This window comes from Canis lupus, chromosome 30 (genome assembly GCF_011100685.1).
Source record: "Canis lupus familiaris isolate Mischka breed German Shepherd chromosome 30, alternate assembly UU_Cfam_GSD_1.0, whole genome shotgun sequence".
NCBI lineage: Eukaryota > Metazoa > Chordata > Mammalia > Carnivora > Canidae > Canis > Canis lupus.
Window position 1 is genome coordinate 25410718 of NC_049251.1, and position 16806 is coordinate 25427523.

General features: G+C 38.9%; 1 long non-coding RNA gene across 1 annotated transcript in view; it reads right to left on the minus strand.

Annotated features, from left to right (window-relative positions):
* The window catches only part of LOC106558046, a 99575-nt gene extending 85289 nt beyond the window's left edge, over positions 1 to 14286 (minus strand). The window contains exons 1-2 of the long non-coding RNA XR_005381719.1: positions 14223 to 14286; positions 12184 to 12325 (exon numbers count right to left, since the gene is read on the minus strand). This is a non-coding gene — a long non-coding RNA (uncharacterized LOC106558046). The remainder of the gene's footprint in view (positions 1 to 12183; positions 12326 to 14222) is intronic.
* Between the last annotated feature and the right edge of the window lie 2520 nt (positions 14287 to 16806).

Genomic DNA, 16806 nt, shown 5'->3' on the forward strand with positions numbered 1-16806 from the left:
AACGAGGTGAGTGAGAACAGCATAAAGCTAATATTTGGAACAAAACTGGGTTTTCCAGTCCTTATCATAAATGCCTCGGGTAGCTAAGAGTCTTTTTGAGAAGAATGAAGCATTTTTTTTTGAAACCTCATGTCAGTTGAACCCATAACTGAAGAGAAACAATTACCAATATTTCTTCTCTCTGGCTATTTTATCGTTAATTTGCACTATTTTAAAGGCAAACCGAGGCACTATTTGTTTCCCATATAGAATTCACTTATTATAACTTTCAGAAACCCCTTCCCTGCCACTATCACAATCACCACACATAACACACACACACGTGCGCGCGAACGCCTCACACACACACAACACACACAACAAAACCCACACACACATATAACAGCTCCGGACACACACCCTACCGTGACTCTACTGCTCAGTCGCGTGTGCACGTATGTGTGATTCTTTGTTACAAACCAACTTTTTTCTTGAGAACCCATTTGCTAGACTCCTAAGTAGGAAGCATTTTCCCTACCCTATTCCAGTCAGCTATCAGAAATCCATTATTACAAATACAAATTAAGACACCTTACATCCCTCAGACAAAAGGGCTTCCCAGGATGTTTCCACCGACCAGCTCTTCTCTGTCCCTTTGTGCGTTTGAACATTATACAACAAGCAGGTGCCAAGGTAAGGCTTTCTAGAGGTTTTTTTTTCTTTCTTTTCTTTTTTTTTTATTACAGTTCCTGGGAAAATTAAGTGGTTTTTTTTTTTTTTGTCTTTCCCACCAGCCGGCCTCTCCTCTTTGTGTTTATATATTTTGGCCTACAGCAATCACATTTAGACTTTTTAGGACACGTCCGGATAGAGGATAGATGACCCAAAAGTGATCTACTTACTTCCTTCCCATCACATAAAAGTGACAAGCCCGCCTAATTAGAGCCTACCTAAGCAGCCGCAAGAAGAGTGGTCGGCAGCGGCGATCTAAAAGAGAATGGCACTGACCACGGCGATACAGTTGGCTGCCTTAAAGGCATAATACACTGCTATTTACTTACTTTATCCCAATCCATTACAGCTCTGCTCATGCCATATTCAAAATCAAGTTGCATGTGTTTTCTCCCTCAATTCCTTAGGATCAAAGACAAAAAAAAAATCGCCCCACGCCATCTATCCCATCTAATCAAAAAGAGGCCACTGACCAAGTAACTAAAAAATTCATCCCCACAATTAAAAAGCAAAGAATTCCATTCAGAACAGTGCACTCCACATATTCTATCTATATCCTAATCATTCCACCCCCTATTTATTAAATCTTAATAAAAATATAAAATATCATGGGGCTTAGCATAAATAAATCCCTTGATATTCAACTGCCTGCGGCTCACTGGTATTGCAATGTAACCATCCCACCCCTGTAGACTCTTTAGTCTCAGGGCTTCTGTGCTTTTCGTTTACGCTCGGAATCCTTAGCAGAGGGGCACTTCGCGTGCTCCCATTTCTTGTTCCTCAGGTAAAGGGAAAATCAAAATTCATCAGAAGAAGTTGGCTTTCTTCCCCCCTCTCCTTTTTTTTTTCTTCCGGGCTAGCATGGGGTTTGAGCTGGAACCACAACATTTGTAGAATTTGGGTTCTTAAATAGCAAAATTTGGCGATGGAGAGTTTGACAGGGACCTTGAGATTTTTCACAGACTGACTTTAATCGAAACAAAGTGGAAGGGAAATAGCCTGAATAAACGGGGTGCTTCACCAAAATTAATTTCCAAGGCCTGCAAATTAATGAGGTCGTTATTTTTTTTTTAAAACATGGACAATAATCCTGAACTTTGCATGAACCAATCAAAGCATTTTTAAGAAAGAAAAAAGTTAAATAAGTTAAGTACAAGGAAGACACAATCTATCTTTTTGCCAAAAAATTATCATATGGGTCCAAAAAAGGGCAAAAAAAAAAAAAAAATAAAGTGAATTGAGTCTGCAAAAACGTATCATTCATAATACTTCCAATCATATGCTAAATGCAAAATTTATCGTACTTTATGATTAACTTTTTCTCGGGGGTGGGGGGCTGTTCTGTAAAGCAAAGTGTATGTTGAAAGCTCGTTAGAAAGGGGAAGAATGTCCTTGAGAGATCTGAAGTTCCCCCACAAAAGTTCCAGTGGGCTTGTTTAACAACAAATTCCAGTCATTATTTATAAGAAACATAACCACCCCCCCCCCACAAACCCCCCCAACCCCCCCCAAACTTTGCCCATTATGTAATGCAAACGTGCAGACAGGAGCCCTAACAGCCCCAGGCACAGTCTTCCACCCTCTTCTCTGCTCTCTCTCTCTCTCTCTCCCTCTTGGTCTCCGTTCGCTCGGGCTCTCTCTCATCACGGGATGTAAGGAGATCAGAGTCTGGGACGGGGGACCGCCTCATGGGGCCAGGTGGGGGGTCCTGCTTCATGCGCGTTACGTCCTACGTTACAAATCGATTCAGGGGGTGTCTTACGAGCGGGGTTCAAGTCGGCACCGGGGATCCGTTCCGGTCAGGTGAAGCATTCTCATCCCGGCCCTTCCTGGGGGAAGACTCACTAACTTCCTACTACTATGACCAGAGCGACTCGTCCTGCTGCATTCCATCGTCACTTTTAAAACTTATTCACTGCAATACCATCCACCTATGAATTGTATTGCACTGTATGCAAATAAGTTTGCTCATCTCTACTTCCAACTAGTAGTTCTAAACACTCTTCTATCCAAAATGCAAACTACAGATCTTCTTCCCACCCTTTGCCCAATAGAACCCCTTCAAAACATTCTCCTCTCCAACATTCCCCCTTTCTATTAGTAGGTATCAGCTCTCTATTGATAAGCTGTAATGCATCCTGACTCACTCTTTCGCCTCTGTGCTTTCAGCCAGATGAGGTGAGTCATAATAATAGCTATCACCTATGGAGGGCGCTGCGAGGTGTTTCTGCGGATGACATACATATTACATATAATGGTTACATTAATTACATACCATTCGTGTGGAAATAGGCATATTTTGTCATGTTTTTAACCCAGTTGATGAACGTTTGAGATAATATAATTTGACAAGCTGTACAACACAGTAAGTAAGCAGAACGACAGTTAGTCGCAGAACCTCTGCTGACTATCACAGCAAAGCTGTTTTTTAAAAAAAGGAGGGGGGACCTTGAACTGTGGCCAGGTTGTTCATTTCATTTCGTGTGTATCTCACAATTTATGCATTACCAATACACTTATCTCGGATACTAAGAATGGGCCCTTAGCCAAGTTTTTCACCTCTAGTGTCCTAAATAAGAACAGGTCCATTTCCTCACATATGAAATTCCTGAAACGCCCCCTACAGCTGGCTACACACTGGGAGACTCAACTTACCCAGTGTGAGTCCCACAGTCCGATTCTACAAAGGGGAATTATGAGTGCTCACCTTGGAGGTTTTCTGGTCAGGATCAAATGAGGCTGTATGGAAAGGGTCTGGCACAGTATACCACCCAGAAGCCCAATACTAATGCATGTACTGTTTCTTTCTTCAATTCTCATCACCCCCGTGAACTGCTTAAGAGTTTTGCAAACAATTACAGGAACTGCTATTCACTAGATCGTTTGGCGCACTCCGGGCAATTTAGTTCCTACCCCGCTTTGGGGAGGACCGGATCTTCCCCAGACTCGTGCTTATTTCGCCGCGCAGATGGCTGCAAAATCACATCAGGGAACTGGCTTAGTTAAGATGCTTGGGCAGCAGCTGCTCAGTTTAGTGCGTGCAAAAGCTCCTGGTCTGAGCTCTAAGCTCCGGTGATCGACGAAATTCCACTATGCAGGGTCATGCAGGGAGCTCTCTCCATCTGCCTGTGTCTCTGCCTCTCTTTCTCTTTGTGTCTCATGACAGATAAATAAATAAAATCGTTTTTTTTAAAGGAAGTTTCACAATCTCCCTAATTCTGAAGGTTTTGCGCCATTTATATTACCGTTTGACTTGGGCAATGTCACTTACCCTCTTTCTAGTCCTAGGTTTTCTTTTCTTTTTTTTTTTTTTCTAGTCTCAGTTTTTTCAATAGTTAAAAAGGGTATGATAGCCAGATTGCTCGTGTTGGTAAACAAAAAAAAAAACAAAAAAACAAAAAAACGCAAAAAAAAAGTTCTAAGTGTGATCATAGAGAGCTCCTAGTGCTAATGCCTGACTGATATACAAACAACTCATCCATTATATCAGAAAGAGGAGAATGAGGTTGTAACTATTCCTACTACATGCCAGTCAAAGCTAAAGTACTTCACATACCTTTATAGTCCCTGATCCCTTCCACTAACCTATGAAGTCACTCCCAGATCTCTAGTTTTTAGATTAGAAAATTGAGGCTTAGAGAATCATGTAACTTCCCTAAAACACACAGCTGTTCAGCGCTGAGATTTTAAACTAAGCGCCTCTCTCCAGAAATAGCCCTAAATCTTCTTGGAATATTATAGTCCTTTTCTCCTCTAGGAAGATTGTCATTGAGAACGTTGCACTCCACTCCTTCTCAACCAAAACTACACCCCCATTTGGGTGTCATAATGTGAAGTTCACAAAACAGGCAAAAAACCAAGCCACATCCTAAAGAAATGAACTGTGGTTCCTTTGGGAAGAGTTCAGGGATTGAGGGAAGGACACAAAGAACTTTCGTGGGTGATAAAAGTTCTGATTATATTTCTTAACTTCGAGTGTGTCACATCAGATTCAGAATCCATCAAATTGTACACTTTAGATTTATGCATTTTAATGTATATAAACGACAAAATATCTCAATATTAAAAAGACAGACAATGAGATAAATATTACAAAAACTAGCCAGTGTCAGCCAACAATAAACACCATATATTTCAAACGACATCAGTAACTATTTAATATAATTCCACCAATGTCAAACACTGTTGGTTGGGACAGAATAGCATGGTGGTCAATCATTACTATCACTTATGTGTATCTATAACTCTCACTGTTGAATAGGAGTGCAGCTGGACACAGAATGGTAACTTACCAATAGAACAGTAGACAATAAAAGAGCTGAAGCTGAAAGCTGACTGTGCAACAGGTCAGGTGGTAGATAGTAAATGGTAGGCACATCACTTCACGTGGGAATGGTGCCATCGAAAGGCAGACACTAACAATGAAAGGATAATAATAGAAACAGAGAAGAGTCCAGGTAACCGTTAGCAATAGAAAGAGGAAGGAGTATGCCGTATAGGCAAGCAAAGAGCCCACATCAATATATCCTACACTAAGGTCACCATTATAGAGCATGCACCCTTTACACAAATCCAGGACAAGGTAAGGCCGGCAATACATATTGGTCCAAGCACCAGGGTGGGGCGACCTAACATAGTGCTGGCTGATGCTGAGATGCACTAGAGTCCATGCTCACCTCCTCTGTCCAGGAACTGTCCCCAAGCAGGTAGCAGGGGGAATGACAAAAGGACTCCCAAGTATGGGTTAGAAAGAGATATGGGGTCAATGGCAAAGCAATACCCAACATAAACACTTTCCAGGCTTCAAGGGTAAAAAAGCTCATCCCTGCAAGAGGGCACTGGTCATAACATGTACCTCAGTATTAACTTGGAAGTTCCATGGGAAGGTAGTAACAAGTCTTGGGACTTGCCACAGGGCCCTGATACAGTGTTCGTATTCAAATCAAACAAACAGTCACTTGGAACTCAATGGACTGGTTTAAAAATCACTCTGGCTGGGGGCACCTGGATGGCCCGTCACTAAGTGTCTGCGGTTGAGCTCATGGTCATTAACCCCAGGGCCTGGAATGAAGCTCCATATGGTCTCCTGCTTAGTGGGGAGTCTTGCTTTCTTCCTTTCCTCTGCCCTACTGATCACCTGCTTGTGCTCGCTATAAAATAAATAAATAAATAATATAAATAAATAAATAAAGATAATAAAAGATAAAATCAGCTCTGCCCACTCACTGGTCTGACTGGACTTGTGGTATTAGAGTTCTTTTCAGTAACAATGGGAGATGATAACGAAACTCCACTGTCAGTCTGTTAAAAAGATTCAGGAGGTAATGTTTGTAAAATCATAACAGTGCCTGACATTGTAAGGTGTCCAACAATTATAAGTACTGTTATTAAGAGCTGAATGACAACTCAAAGCAGAGGCCTCAACACAATGGGTATGTGCTTTAGTTTAGTTATTAAAACATAATGGCACAACAAACCTGGGGTGGTCACTCATATTATTTTATCCAATGCCTTATACATAGGCCAATAGGAGAATTTCCATTCCATAATAGTTAAAAGCTGAAAATCCCTTTTATAACTCCTTGGAGAAGTTTTCAGGTTACTCAGAGGCTTAAATTTGCAAACGAGTGGTGATCCTCAGCCTGGTGACCAAAAATGTGCAAACCCCCACAAGTACATTAGTAGTGACACCAATCTGGTATTGAAGGACTAAGTACAGTAAGTAGTACTGCTTTTCATGATGGTTGGATTCTACTGAGTGGCAGGCCAAATGGCTTTTTGCCATTCCTACACTTGGCTTTCTTCTGCTTCCTCTTTTAAATAACCTCTTTAGGTAATGTCAGCAAACCAATGCAAAGAAAGAATGCCTTTGCTAACAAAATACATGTGGCCCATTGCTGGCTCGCATTGCTCTATCCCAGGATCAACTGGTAAAAAAATGAAACTAAGTCTTAATATTAATTTGAATGAAATTAGAGTAATGTGCTTTCCTGCTTAGGCCCACCTTCCTTCAAGGAATGTGCACATATACACACACACACACAACACCAACAACCACAAAGTGATAGAAACATGTAAACAAGAGATATGAAGCTGTGCAAGAAAACAAAAGCAAGAAACAACTTTACCTGTAAAAAGAGGCAGAGGAAGCCCACGTAAGCTCTTCCGTATTTTGAATCATGTACTTAGACGTCCACGGTTCCAGAACTGTTTAGTGAACTCCAGACACAGGGAAACAGGCAGTTCCTGGGACTCGGATGGGTTTACAACTGAGAACATCTTCGCTAATACAAAATGAAGGTTTCATCGTATCTTGCCCCCCTTCCCTCACTTCCAAACAGCACTATCACTGTCTTACCAGAGGGAAAAAAATTGCTCTTTAAATATTGACTATTCTCAGTCACTGCAGGAACACAGTCAGCGTGATAACCAATTGTTTGCTGCCATCCTTTACAGATCTGAACGATGCTGCTTGCCGAAAACTATCTCCCAGGGCAACAGCAAGCTGACGTAACCTATCCTGAGCTGAGATTCTAGGCATATGAGCCAGGAATGCAGGAAACAATTGTCTTCCTCAGTGTAGGAGTCATTCATCAATGTCCTTCTGAGTTGACATGGTCTCAATGATACACCAAACCTTACGCTATTCTGAGTCCTTACCCTTCACTGCAAGGCCCCAAGCCACTTTGCCTTGTGAGCTAATGCATCATTATCACTAAACAATGAATTTATAGTTACTACATTAGAGGCATGTTCTAAATAGTCTACATCTATGACTACACTACTACCACTAATCGTAATATCTAATACTTAGATAGCATGTATTGTTGTAGGCACTGTTTCCTAGGAAGTTTATGTGTGAATCCTCGTACAATCCCCATAAGAAATAGTACCATTTAGTTCTCCGTTCACAGATGAGGAAAACTGAAACCAGAGTGGTTAAGTAACTTACCTGAGAACATGTCGCAATCATGGAAAAGTACCTTCTAACCACAGGCTGCCTAGCTCTAAGCCTGCTGTCCACATTACAGCCTCAGGTCTCATGGGAAGACAAGACTTGTAATAATAATCAATAGTCCTTGTGTCCTTTAAAGAGGAACTCAGGAAGGGCTTCTGAGACATGGTCAACCGTCTCAGAGAGAGTGACTCTTGCAGGATCAGGAGGGAGTTAAGTCAGGAGGAAGAAAAAGAAGACTTTCTTAACAGGGGGGGATAGTACAGACACCAGACCTGGGAATGGGGGAGGAAGAAGATTTACTCAGGAAACTCAAGGCAATTTCTATAAAGTTAGAGCGAAAGTCACAGAGGGGAAGAATTTAGAAATTAATAGTGAGAAGGTACTCTGAAACCTAATCACACTAGTTCTGCCTCTCATTCTAAAGTGTGGACTATCCTGAAAACACTTGGCAGTCCTCTAAAGGATAGAAAGCAAGGGGCTGTCGTCACATGGGCTCCCTTTTCGGAATACCCTTGGCAATCACAAGACTGAAAGAGAACTAATTAGAAAGCTATCAAGTATCCAGGTGAGAAATGATGAAAGTTTGAACTACACAATGTCAGTAATTATAAACACAGGAGAAAAAATCCAAGTCTGAACATTTTGATATTGCTTTATACGGAAATACCTGTGAGACAGGACTCCTCAAAGTTTTTTCCCTTCAAGATGAACTTTGTAGTTAACCCATTCTCCTCCATGGACCTCTACGTGTATATCTTGAAAATCAAAACATAAATGAGCTCACATTTTAGTTTTTCTTACAATAAAACCTACACTGCTTCCTATGTTTCATTATTAATAAAATATTAATTAACCCAAATATTAACAGGTTCATGTCTACTCTATAAAAAAATCTTTGCATCACCATCCTCTCCTTCTACAAACTCTCTTTCACACGAAGCAATTTTTACCACACAAAATTTATGAATTCTCTATTAGTCCTCACTTGGGGCACTGGTCTTCAAATAATGCCTATAACCTACCAGAACCAAAGGCTGTTGACTCTACAAATCTGGTGCAGATCAGTTGACATACACGTGGCTCACTACTAGGCATCAAAAGTTTAGTGAAAAAAAATCATGGTGGTGCCTGGTATGCTACAGACCCCCCCCTCAATTAAACCTATTTCAGCTCAGGTCATGATCCCATGATGGGCTTCCTACTCATGGGGAGCCTGTTTCTCACCACCCCCCCACCTTGTGCACGTGTGCTTTCTCTCTAAAATAAATAAATAAAATCTTTTTAAAAAATCAGTGATAGGTGGCACCTATAAGGGACATTAAACACTATTATCCAGTATGTCACAAATTACATATTATCCCCAGTAGTGTATTTTCTACAAAATATATGCCAATTCCTCTTTTCGTTTGGCAAGGTGTCCTAAGGGATATCTTAACTATAAAAAACAGTGGATTAGGTGATTCAGTTATGGTGAACTACAGACCAAAAGAGTTTGAGAAACTGTTAAGGTACTTGGGAGTTCACAGGAAACCACTTTGATAACCTTTATAACACCAGAAAGAAGGGAACTGGATCATTTGAAACACGGCGATAAACATATTCCACAAATAATGAGGATTTAGAAGGATATTGGAAGAGAGACTGCCCAGAAGCTGAAGAGATTCACCTAAGGTCACGGCCAATCAGTGGCAAAACTGAGACCAGGATGGGGCAAACACTAATCCTTAATTCAGAGACCGGTCTTCTTTTTCATTATTCATGCTGCTCACGCCTCTGTATAAAATATAACTTGAAATTTGTGGTATACAAAGCCAAGGATTCAATATATGCTGAAATGGTAAACAAGCCCCTCTGCCTCTCTCTCTCTCTCACTGTGTGCCTATCATAAATAAATAAAAGTTTAAAAAATAAATAAATAAATGAATGAATGAATGAATGAATGAATGAATAAATAAATAATATAAATAAATAAATAAATAAATCATTGTAAAATGCCACAACCATATCAGAAAATTTCAGCTTTGTGGAATCCACAGTTCCATTAAACATTCAACAACTATATTTGTACAATGTAGGAACTATATGCCACAAATGGAGGTTTGAAAGAGAAAAAAAATTCCTTCTCTCACAGAGCTTATAGATCCAAAATGAACAAGCCAATAAAGTATAAATAATAGAGAGAACTCTAACATAAACCAAGGGGACAGTTATTAAGGTGAGAGCCTGAGGAAACAAAAACTGAAAGGGGAAAAAACCACCAGACCAGATTCTTTGTAGACTTCCACACTGCCTCACTTCTAAAATGATCCACAGTCCAACAGTTTCATTACCAATGGCATGAGTCAGGAGCAGGAACTCTAAAATATCACACTATGGCCACAAATAGAGGGGTGAGGGGGATCTCTGGTAAAGCAAATGGAGAAAAAGTTGGACAGAAAATTTCCTGCTGGAACATGTTGGGAGTGTGTGGTGTTTCAGCCACAGGCTCCTGATGATGGAACTTTACTTGCTGAACATGAAGATAATTTCAGCACCCTACAATTATGTGCCTAATTAAAATTAAGAAATTAGAACACAGTTAAAAGGAATAATATTTGCTCACAGCTAATTTCATTAAAGTATTAATGAACAGGACTCTTTTTATGGCCAGAGGGCAACCACTTTCTACAGAGTACTTCCATGCTAGCTAATTTATTCATGCATGAAAAACAATCCAATGAGAAATGAGGGAGCTGAGAACTGCTGGTCCTAATTAAAATATTTAAAACACCATGTCTATTTTCTTCCATCTAGCCAAATACCTAAGCTTGAGCCAGCATGGTGCCAATTAACATGGAAAAAGCAAACACAAACACCCACAGTTTCTGATTAAAGTGCACATTATTGTACCATGCAATATATTGTTCAGCACATATATGTAAATGTTTAATTAACCCATGTCTAAATCTCAGCAACATTCAAAAATCGATACTTTATTCCTAAACAAGTGGCAATCTGTGTAGGGGAGACATTTACTTATTTATTACAGTGTTTTATTCAAACCTAATTTGAAGCAGTCCAGTGCTAGACATACTAAATGTTTCTTAAGGGAAAGCAGGGAGGAGATTCTTTGCTTGGCAGACTTCTCTTCAGATGGCAGCAAGATTGTTAGTCGCCAAAGACTTGTGAAAGGAGCTAGGTTAGCCTCAGGTGATATGCAATTTTTCATTAATAATGCAGGGGGATGGGGGAGTCCGGACCTAAACCCATTTGTCAGCCTGGACAGCAATGACAATAAGAACGAACACACCACACACACCACACACACACACACAAACACACCCCCTCTTTTCTTTGTTAACTAAAGACCTGTCTGCCAGAATAAATTCCAGAGACATCCCTGCTATGGGAACATGTTGGAGAAAAATGTCTGAAACTCTCAGAAGGTGAAGATTTGAAAACCTCACAAATATTAACTGGAACTTTATCGGTATGTTAAAAACAATCATAAAAGAATTAACATTTTCATAACTTCTGTGATTTATAAGCATCTTCATTCCAGTTATTTTTGTCTTAAGAATCCTGTGTTGTTGGAAGAGCAAGGCTGAGCAAGGGAAATCAAAGCTGAGAGCGGTAAAGTGACTTAGGGAAGGTCATGCAGAATACATACATGCAAGAGGTAGAACTTAAACCCATGTCTTTCAACCCTCAAATCATTTTACTACATACCACACATTGATATTAAAGTTATTAATTTTCTTAATAAGAGATACAATCTTAAGAAACTTAATTACTACCCATTTAGCTATTAAAAAATCATTTGTAGTTTGCTTTTCTTGGAAGGGACTGGGAGGGTAAGGATATATTAAATAACTTTTCCTCCTTCTATGTTTCAACAGCTAAAATCCAGAAATTTCAGCCTAAAAAACAGAATCCTTTTTTTCCAAACTTAATAAACACAATCTTTCATGAAATACCACTGTACTGACATAGGTAAAAGTAGAACCCTTTAACAAATGGGTAGATCTCACTCTCCAAGCTGGCAACCAAGGCACGACCCCAGAACTACCTTCTAAAACCACTGTGTTCATCAGAACCTTCATTAAACAGCTGGAGGAACTGGGGCCCAAGGAGGTGAGGCCACCAATTAAGTACTTATGCAATATAAAAGACCTGAAATATGCCTACAGTAACCCTGACCCTTTGCTCAGTGCTCTTTCCATAGTACCATGGTCCCAAATAGAATCAACAGGGGCAGCCCAGGTGGCTCAGCGGTTTAGCGCTGCCTTCCACCCAGGGCATGATCCTGGAAACCTGGGATCGAGTCTCCCTTGCATGGAGCCTGCTTCTCACTCTGCCTCTCTCTTTCTGTCTCTGCCTCTCTCTCTCTCTCTCTCTCTCTCTCTCTCTCTCTCGTCTCTCATGAATAAATAAATAAAATCTTAAAAAAAAAAAAACAAGAGACTATAATGCATGGAGAGTTACAATGTCAAATAGAGGCAGAAGTGTTCATGCAAAATTACCAGCAATAATACCAGAATGTAGGGCCATGAAGCAGGTCAGTCTGCTGCACAAAGCCAGAGGTGAGATTGGAACCAAGAGGCTTAAGGGAGAAATGTGTCCCTGCCCAAGACTGTAGGTTCTTCATTCTACTTCCCTGGGCTCCAGATTCCTCATCTGAAAATGGGGTTAATATTTCATAGAATTATTTTAAGAGCCAAATAAGAATCTATAAATATGCCGTTATAAAAAATACTTTATCACATTGTATCGCAATTGCTTCCTTGTCTATTTCTGTCATTAGATTCTATGCTTATTCCAAAATAATGCCTATGTTTTACTATTTTTTTTATTCTCAGTGCCTATACAGAAAAGATGTTCAATTAGCATTGTATGGTGTTGTTGAATTCGTAATGATAACAATAATTGCTAACATATATTAAGCATTATTATGTGTTAGGCATTGACATTAAGCACTTGATGTTATTTATTTAATCCTCATAGCAATCCAGTAAGACTGATATTATTGTTTTCAATGCACACCTGAAAAACTGAGACACAGAAAAGAGATTTGCTTGCCTGTTTCCAAAACTATTAAGTTGTGGAGAAAAGATTTAAACTGAGATGGTCAAATCAAGCTCTTAATATTCTTCAAAAGCAGCAAAATGGGGTAATAAACTGAGAGTTATTAGCTACAGAATAAGACAAATGTCCTAGATGGAAAACTATGTGAAACATACCATACATCCACTGAAAAACATGAAATGCAAATTCCAGAAAGAATTTTGCTCACAATGACTGTTCTAACAAATAGAAGTTAGGGATGATTAGTGGACATCTCTAAGAATGATGTTGTGGAGGCCATGTCTCTGATTCAATGTATCTAAAAGAGAAAGATTCTCAAATATGCAATTGTGAAAGGAAGAGAAGAATCAGAAGGAGTGGGAAGGAAAGAGGAAACACAAGGACGTGGTTCACAGTGCACCAGGGATTAACACCTGTGATCAACAACTTCACTGTTCTCATTTATAAACGTATGTACACACTGTGCTAAACAGTCCAAGAGATGTGCCTGGTCACAATGCAGATGGAGGAGAATCAACAGAAGATGGCACTAGTCCTCTCTCATACGAACCACTGAATCACTATTTTAAACTATAAGTAGAATTGGCAAGGGTTTACAGAAACACATTAGTGATAGAGCCATAGTTATTCATGAAGTAAAGTTGTACATATCTGGGTTACATCCCAGACATTTTCAGGGACTTTTTGGGTAATCATAGTCATATTATCATCAAAAACTAATAATGGGCTGGCTGGACCACTGGCCTAACCCTATGTAATAGTCTTCATGAGATTTTGATATTTAATCAGTAATTAGCAACTACATTCATTTTATACAGTCTCTCTTTGAAGACAAGATGGGTTGTATGTTCCTGGGTTGCTAATTTTGCAGCTGGCATTGACTGAGCCCTTGGTGATTACAGTTTTCAAATTAACACTTGAAGGAAAGAGTTAATATCTAATTATCCTCTACAACTTACCTATATTCTACCAAATTTCTTAGTTCCTTAGAATCCAAATTTAATTAAATACATTTTATTATAATGTCCCAACATGTAAGTTAGTATTTCAAACATCTGGCATTTTCTAAAAAAAAAAAAAAAGCCTGTATTAGATAACTACATTTTTCAAAAGGTTTGTTTGTTTGTTTTTAATTCTCTCTCCATAAGCAAGTTTGGTTTTTGAAATTTTCACTTTCAAGGAAAAAAAAAGCAACAAAGCAAATCTCCAAAATAGAGTTTGCATTTTTATGCATCTTTAGCCAGACAAACATTAGTCCTTCCCCAGAACTGGAGCAGCTATTCTGAAGAATGTAAATTTGCTGTTTTCTCAATATGCAGATAGGCTGTTGTCACAGATCCCCATAGTAATGAACAACTTCTCAATATTTAATAAGCCTGGCATTCCTGTCCCCAGGCGGAGAGCACAGACAGTTGGTAGCCAGCTACTAACTGACCATTAAAATACAGAATCTCTCTTTAAAATGTGCTTCACAAATAGGTTATATCACCTGCAGTGGGCAGTGAATGCTGTCTTCTGCCGGGAGGTGGCCTGTTCTCCCTGCCTGAAGAGATCTGGCAGGAGCAAAAGCAAAGTTAGCCTGCTCAATATTCAAACAGGGGCTACAACACAATCCTGTTTTGTGACAGGGCTTTTAAAGGAGGAGGGGGAGCCCTTCAACAACCCTACTTTTTGAAGTGTTTTAGGACCAAGAACTACCAAGCAAGTGAAAATTAGGAAATCAGCTATGAGATTTTTTTTTTTTTAATGTCAAAGAACGGAACTGTTCTGCAAATCTCTTTTTCATTCTTTTCGTGCGTGCTTGTACACAAGAGTGGTTTGTGCTGCCTCTGGTGTGCTGCGTGAGTATAAATATATTGCAACAATAATGCTCACTAATTAGATGAAGAAGCCTTAATTTAGAACAATAATATTTGAACATTTTAGAAGTGGCTTTTTTAATTCAAGGAGTAAAACTAATGTTAATATGATTATATGGGAATTCAGAAAATCATTAATACAATTAGGTCATTTTCTGAATAACAGAAAAGCTAATGAGTTCTCCTTGCTCTCTTATTGACCATTAAGACAAGATGTTTGACTGTAACTATAATTTCAGGTTAACACAAATATTCCAACAGTCATATTAAGCATATAGTGTTTTAAAATTCTTGAGTGGCCTACTACATCCCTGCCATCACTTCATAAAACCTGACTGCTTTTCTTCTTCACCAACAGCAATAGGAATTACTGTATTTTTCAGGACCACTTTCCATGAGGAAATGAGAATTTTTTTCTTCATTTCAAGAGAGTTGTTGCATACATAATGATGAAGGGGAAATGATAAAGAGGTGAAGATAAAGATATGGATGATAGGTGACTTCCTGGCAAATAACTGACTCTTATGACCATCCTCTAAATAATGACTCTAATCCATGCCCCTAGAAAACTAAAAATGCATTAATTCAGAAGCATTAATTCTAAAAGTGTTTATAGTCATGTGTTGCTTAGCAGTAAAAGGAGCAAACCTGTTCTGTGTTTTGTCAGAAGACAAAACTAGGACCAGGGCTAACTGCTAAAATGAAGCAGATTCAGGGCCTCATGAGAATTTCTCAGCAGAGGTGTACAGTAATGCAATGAACAGGATAACGTATAAGGTAGAGGCTCAAATAGAGACTAAAAGACTATTTATCATGGGTGCTATTAGTAGCATTTTCAAGAAAAAATGTAGTATATTTTTCCCAAAACTGTAGTATATTTTTCCCAAAACCTCACGTAAAATCCCAAAATATAACACAAATGAAATCAGCACTGTTCTGGTTGAAGTAAAAGATGAAGAACCTAGAACTCCATTTATTCACCTTGTTCTTACCCCCAAGTCTCCTTAGGCAGTACCACAAGGCTGTAAGAAATAAAATTTAAAAACAACTGCAAAACTATGTGGTAGACTGTACTGACCCACCAATTCTCAAGTTTTCTGTACTGGGAAACACACAGCAAGTGATAATTAACATAGAGAACTTGAACATATATACAGATTCAAATATCCCAAAAAAATTCATGGAGAAGTAAAGCACCACAAGAATTCCCAGGCTCCACATATGCTAACATACTACTTACAGGTCTCAGGAAACTAGCTATAACTCAGTCAGCCTCATCCACTCAAGGTATGTCCCAGAATACAAGAAAGTTCAAAATACAGTATTATTACTGATGTAGCCTTGAATCTATTCTAATTTGTGAAAGTAAGAAATTAAAAAAAATATTCACAACTTTAAGTACAGTATCAATAATGATCAATTCTTTGGGTCATACCTCACAACTGATCACTACACATCAGGGCATTTTAACCCTGAGCTTAAGAACCTTGGGTGACTAAAGTGGTATCCTCACCTAAACCAAAGCACAATGTTGATTCTACATACTAGGTAATGCTGAAACAAAGTGAACATTTTTATTAGCTTATACAACTGTTTTGAAATATCCAAATTTTTAGGATTTTATATATAAAAGTAAACAGTAGTCAATTTCTCTTTGTTCAGCCAGAGGTTTAGGCCTCATCTAAAAAGTTGCCTAATGAATCTTTATTGCCCCTGCTCCTTTGAAATTATTTCAAAGTATTCATATTGTGATCAGCAGCTTAGGTTTATCCATGTGGTAGACTTTAAAAACAATGAGACATCTTTTAAAGAACTTTTCTGAGTATTTATGATTCACCAGACATGGGTTGTGAACATTTTATAAGCATTAGCTCATTTAGGTTCCACAAAAAACCCATGATACGGCCATTGTTGCTACTAACCCCTTTTCATGGATGTGGGAAACTGAGGCTTAGTGGAGCTAAGTAGCTTACTGAGTTCTACACAATAAAGAAACTTTAAAGCTGGGATTTGAACTCAGGCAAATCTGACCCCATAGCACACAAGCTTAACCTTTACACTAGCAGAAGCCAGAAAAATCCTACTATCTAGAATGAAATTGAAGAGGCAGTTCACAAAAGAACTGAATTCTCAAGTTGTTATATGAGCTTCTCATCTCTGTTCTATGTTGTCAATGAGCGACAAAAGAAAAAGACATAAATAAAAATGGAGTTG